Source organism: Protopterus annectens, chromosome 3.part1 (genome assembly GCF_019279795.1).
Source record: "Protopterus annectens isolate FY-2018-M chromosome 3.part1, PAN1.0, whole genome shotgun sequence".
Lineage (NCBI taxonomy): Eukaryota > Metazoa > Chordata > Ceratodontiformes > Protopteridae > Protopterus > Protopterus annectens.
The window spans coordinates 1,510,111,447-1,510,117,543 of record NC_056732.1 but is presented as its reverse complement, the minus strand read 5'-3'; the positions used below and the strand labels follow the sequence as shown (position 1 = coordinate 1,510,117,543).

The following is a 6,097-nucleotide window of genomic DNA, read 5'->3' as shown; positions in this document are numbered from 1 at the left end:
GAAGGCAGGAGTTTAACACTGAATAGAAAGAGATGGCGACAGTTAACATGGCACCTCAACCCCATGTAGAAAATGGGAAACAGGGGTTGATGAGGATGATGATGTGGGGAGCCGGAGATGGGGGGAAATAGAGTGGATCACTGACGATTTTGTGTGTGTGTGTGTGGGGGGGGGGGGGGGGGGTTGAAACAGTAAACAATGCCTAGTGCACCATTTCACTTAATTCCATCTATGTACATAGAGTTGTTATAATGTATCACTGTTGCAGTTAATTGCCAGTAACTGTGAATGTCCTTCTGTGAGACATGTCAACATAGTGTGGTACAGGAATGTTGGACTTTGACAGCATTGCTGCTACAGTTCAGTCTGTGCGTACCACTCCTAAAGCACTGCAGCATGAATTAAAATGTTTCTCAAAAAGGGTAGTATTCACAAGGTTAAATTTAGACTTAAGTGTCCAGGGAGCGCCCAACTTAACATTTGCTGGGGCCGGGGGCCACCAAAATGCTAACACCAGGCCTGCCAGCACACATCATTCAGGACAGTATCAACTGTTAGGCTGATTACAACTGTGACAAAAATAATACTGAGCAATTATTTGATTTGGCTTTACTGCATAATAGCACATGACTGCAGTCATTTTATCGGTTTTTATTCCAAAACAGGGCCACAGTGTGTTGTTTCCCTTTGTAACAAAACGTTATAGAACTTAAATGTCAAAATAAATGAGCCTCTGCCGCCTGCTTATTGAATCTCAATATCGGTGACATGATAGTTTCCGTGATGTTGTTCTAAAGGCATTAGGCAATAAACTGTTGTGCAGATTATGCACCTGGAATTATTTCACATCAAGACAGGACCTAAACAATACGGTAAATGCAAGTCAATGTTTCTGTTTGTGCTAGTAAGTCAAACTGCCCGCTCCTTCCTCTCTCATCTGGTTCCATCAATCACCCCGCCCACCCGACTGTGTCGTTTAGAGGACCTAGCTGAAGCTGCCCACATTTCTTCCCCGGTTAAAATTCACCTCGCTTGAAAGCATAAGGTCACCTTGTTATTCACAGTGTTCAGATTAACACACAATTGTTCACAACGTTAGAAGGAATAGTAATAGGAGTTGCCACAACATACGTCATATGAAAGGAGACAATAACTGGATTATTCAACTAGATTGCTGGACTAAAAGACATTGGGCAGCCAGCAAATGACTGTCCGGTGTCTTATAACAGGTCTCAGGGATCGTAAATGTTATATTATGTTTTATAGACAATACAATAACAGGAATTGTGTGCTTTTATTAGTTTGAATCTACAGTCTGCTGTCAGGAAACGACAAATAAGACTCGAAAAAGACGAGGACTGAATGGTGAAGACCACTTGAAGCAATTTATTCTCGGCAAGCTTGCCGACAACGGTACGTAGCCTCCAATACTACCGTCTACAATCAGTCATACAGTAAGAGGAGCCCACCAGAGGCAGTAATGGCCATCTCCAACCCCTTCTTTCATACCCAGTTTAGAGTCCAGCGTATGATACTGCCTTTACTAGGCAAAATAGTCCCCACAGTGGCACACGCGGAGCTACGGCCCCTTACAAAGTATTATGGTTTGTCGCTTTGTACAGGGAGCCTGGTTTAATTTTCTCTTAAATTGGTCAGGTCACTCACCGTTCTGTGGGCTGCAGCTACGGCTAATAGGTGTTCTCCTGACGCCTTTTTGTTTTCGTTCTGTCCCCGTGTCACTGCATATGTTGTGCCTACCTCGGGCGAAGCGATGCGCTGTTTCCAGGCCGGGACTTGGCTAGCCGCGCAGCCGACAAAAGGAGCGTCTCGTTGGGCAGGAAACTCCGCCCCGCCGCAGCGCCGCAGGGGGAGGAACTCGGTGGCTGCAGCGGCGGGGTGATTGCAGGTCCTCCGATTCATACTGCTGGGACTCGGGCTGCTTCTGTTGGGACTTGGGCTTCTCCCAGCATGAAGGTTAGGTAGTGGGGAGCTCACTGAATTTATTTTGAAGTATAGGAAACAGTGTACAGTGGATTAGTCATAGAGATACGTTATAATAGTTGTTCCATTTATTTTTTAGTGATTAATTGTGGAGGCCCAACCGTAGAATGGAGTGGGGTCGGGGACCAAAAGTGGAACGTGAAACGGAATGATTCAGTAATTTCGACACGTTCAGTTTACAGTGTTAACGCCTTTAGAATTGTTTCTAAGAATGTTGTGCCTCTGTTAAAAGAGGTGGTAACGCCTTTTGTGTGTGCAACTAGTATTGTGTGCCTGTCAGTCGCTGTTACTGTAGTGTTGAGTATGACAAATGCTGAAAGGCACTAGGGTCTGTGAATTTATGTAGTTCGGAATTGTACGCCAGTCAGTTAATGGTGGAGCCTGCGCATTTCATAAACGACATGTAGGCGTGTATACTGTCCGTGACCTCCAGCGGTGGCTGACGGGGCATCTTTAAATTTAATTTTAGCGTCCCATACACAGACTGAACATCTTGACATTTTATGTCTGCCGAGAACAAGTAACTTTGTAATACAGAATCGCAGACGCATGCTAGAATCTGGACTGATGTACCAGGGTAATTGGACAGTGTTATCCAGTGTCATGGGAGCCTCTCCTTGAACAAAACATTTTACTAACTTAACACAAACTTCGCGGTCTTCTCCAGCATTGTTTTACAGATGTTACCAGCAAAGTAAAGAATGCATTGAAATCAGTAAATAAAGTGCATGTTGTCATCTATCCACAGACATGATCATTAAATGTTTTGCTTTGTAAAAGTTCTGTCATTAATGTCAGCGATTTATATTCCGTAGTCGATGCAGCTATTCAGTATTCGTTGTGACCAGGTTAGGAAACCTTTCTGCGACTTAGTTTAGCAGAAGCATTCCGGTGTTAGGCAGGAATGGAAGTAAAAAAAGTAGTGGATAAAAATCAGGCGGCGACTGAATGTGCAAAAAAAAAAAAAAAAAAAAAATTATAAGGTGAAGATCAGAGGAGAAGGCAAGAAGTATGAAAAATGCATAAATATATTTGCAAGTATAAAAAACTCTTGGAGCAACCTGGCGTCGATCAGGATCGAACGCAGGAATGGTTAAGGAGAGGTGAGTTTAAACCAAAAGTCGAAAGGCTAATACTGGGAGCCCAAGATAGTGACTGACTATGTATAGGTTGGTTTACAAAGCCCATTGAACATGTGGGGAAAAACAGACTTGGAAATAGTCACATATCTTGTTGCTGGGTGTGATGCAGTAATGACAGAAGGCCTGTATACCACAAGCCATGATAATGTGGAAAGAATGTTGCAATGTGGATTGTGCAAAAACAATATAGAAGAAGCCGACAAGCATTGGAAACATGAGCCACAACGCATTATAGAAAGTGATGAAGTTTATATCCAAAATTAGATGTGAGAAAACCAGATATAGTAGTCGTGAAAAGAAGACAGTAGTAACATTGATCACTGACATTGTTACACCCAGTGACTACATTGTTACACCCAGTGACTACAGTGTCTTACCTGCAGAAACACAAAGTAATAAAATACCAGGATTTGCAGGCAATGTGGAAGAAAGATACCCAGACAGTTCCAATAGTAGCAGGAGCAATGGGTCTTATAAAATAAAACTTGCAGTCTTGCATGGCTATATTATTGATACATGTAACTCCGTATGAATTGCAGGAGGAGTCAGTACTGGGCACATTGTGGGTGCTGCAAAGAGCACTTCTAGCTGATATCAAAGATTGAAACAGTACTAATTTCATGAACTTTGACTTAGGAATGGGGTCTATTCCCACCATGGTATTAGAAACCCAAAGACTTGGAGAAATTAAAAAGGGGGGAGGGTGTGGATATTTTGGTATAGGTAATCAGCCAGCATGTTTTTCGAAGTATGGTGTGTGTAACCAGAGCACAAGGAGAGAACCCACGTAAACATGGGAAGGGTGTGACAAACTGCAGATACTGACTAGGCGACAGGTTTGAATCTTCAAGCTGTGAGGTGGAGATCTTACCACTAAACTACCATGCTGCGTAGTTTATATAAATGCTGAGAGTCTTATGGCACTTTCTGTAATTTTTTAAAAATTTTATTAATCTGGTAAGCCCACTGGATGCAGGTTTCCTTTTAGAGGATCATTTTGGAGTACTGTCTGATTAAGTACCTTGCTAACAGTTGTACATTTTACAGAGGGAGATCGAAGGAATCAAATCCTGAATTACAGAAAGCATCTCATTAAACTCTTAATAGCTGTAACTCTGTCTTCATGCTTTCTAATACTGGCATCCATTTGGGTGTATTATATTAGTGACTGCTGTCTTATGAAGTTTCTATTGTCTCATATTCTGCCATTTTTATTATCTGAGGTGCTGTGTTGATGTGTCTTAGTGAGGGGTAACATTTCTTGCTTGCGTGATGTTCAAAGGCCACAGTGAGTAATGCAAGCAAGTTACAGTTGCTTTTACAGCTGTGGATGTTCAAAGAATGCCATATGATAAAGTTTGCTAAACATGGAAACACAGTGGCTTGGTTAGCCTTGGAACCCAACAGTAGATTTTCATATATCACCTGTAACATAAGTTTTTGTGGACATTGACATTCACTGCAGTGAATAAAATGCAGCTGTATTGGGAACATAGTTGTAGCATGTTAAGTCCAGTTGAGTGCTGTTGATGGAAATACTTTCAATGATCGAAGTAGGTGACTGTATTGGTGGCATTGCAGTGCATTATTTGGGGGGGGGGGGGTGATGCTCTCTTGAGTGTGCAGTCTTTTGTATTAGATGTTAAACTGAAGTCCCATCTGCTTGAGTCTGTGGTAGCTCAGGTGGTTGTAAAGAAATAAAAACTCCAAAAAAAAAGCAGAAGGAAGAAAATAGATGCACTAATTCCAGTTAATTGGTTGTAAAGAAATCCCACGGCATCTATCAAAAAGCGTAGGGGTCCTTTAACAAAACATTTTTAAAAAAGTTATGTTCATATTTACACATGTTTATATGTACCTCTAAATGTGTACATGTTTCTATTTTTTTTACAATTTTATTATTTGTCTTATAACATCATTATTCTTCCATAATTGAACCCAACTGTTTCTTCCACACCCATAATCAGATTTTTTCTCAATATATCTTCCAAAATCAATTTCCCATTAAACAAAATTTCATTCAATCTTTCATTTCAACCCATGTTACATAAAATGAATTCTTATGAACCTCTCACTTATTCTTTCTTATAATATCCATACGTAATGATATTCACATCTATATTGTTTTAATATTCTCAAAAAATGTTGTTTACATGGTTTCCTGAGTTTCACCACTCAAGCTCTGTTGTCTTTCTCCCCACAAAATAAACAAAACACTTTCAACTTCCTTTTTATATGGCATATTTATTCTTATTGGTAACTTTTTCTTATCAGTCTCCATAGGAAATCCTGACATTTTACTCTCTTGGTACACCAATTTTCCTTACTTTATTACTTTAATCACTTCTTGTGGTAAAGTGTCCCATGGATTTAGATAATAATGTTTTATCACATTATTGTACCACTTCCTTCTTTCTTACTCGATATCATACATTTCTGTTTTTCATGCTAAGATTTTTTTCTTTATTTTTTTAATTTTTTTCATTTACCTTTTTTTTATTTTCATTACCTCCCAACTTTTTTTGTACTTTTATTTAAATATTCTCACTTAAATTTTCATTCTCTTCTTTAACCCACTTTAATACTGTGTGCGAGTTTAATGATGTACAATAAACAACTGGATTTTATAGCCCCCAATCCCACCTTCATCTTCACTCATATACAACACCTCTTTTCACTGGGCTTAATCTTGAGCCCATTATGGAAAAAAAAAACAGTTGCACAATGTCCTTTTCATATATTTTGTAGGATTGTATACACATTTGATATATATGCTGTTTTCCCCATGAATGCTAAATTTACCAGATGAACCTTTTTCCTGAATGCTAATGTATGTGTCCTCCACATAAGACCTGTTTCTTTCATCAGATCCTCCTGCTGTGACATAACTACGTCATTTTCCCTACATTTTATTCCTAGCAAAAGCACTTTATTCATTGAATAACAGCCCCAAT

The 6,097-nt window shown here is 39.8% G+C and overlaps 1 protein-coding gene across 1 annotated transcript in view; it reads right to left on the bottom strand.

Annotated features, from left to right (window-relative positions):
• The window catches only part of LOC122797796 (nucleolar transcription factor 1-A-like), an 892,813-nt gene extending 890,885 nt beyond the window's left edge, over positions 1-1,928 (bottom strand). The window contains exon 1 of the mRNA XM_044066317.1: positions 1,666-1,928. The gene's annotated coding sequence lies outside the window, so the exon portion shown is untranslated. The remainder of the gene's footprint in view (positions 1-1,665) is intronic.
• Between the last annotated feature and the right edge of the window lie 4,169 nt (positions 1,929-6,097).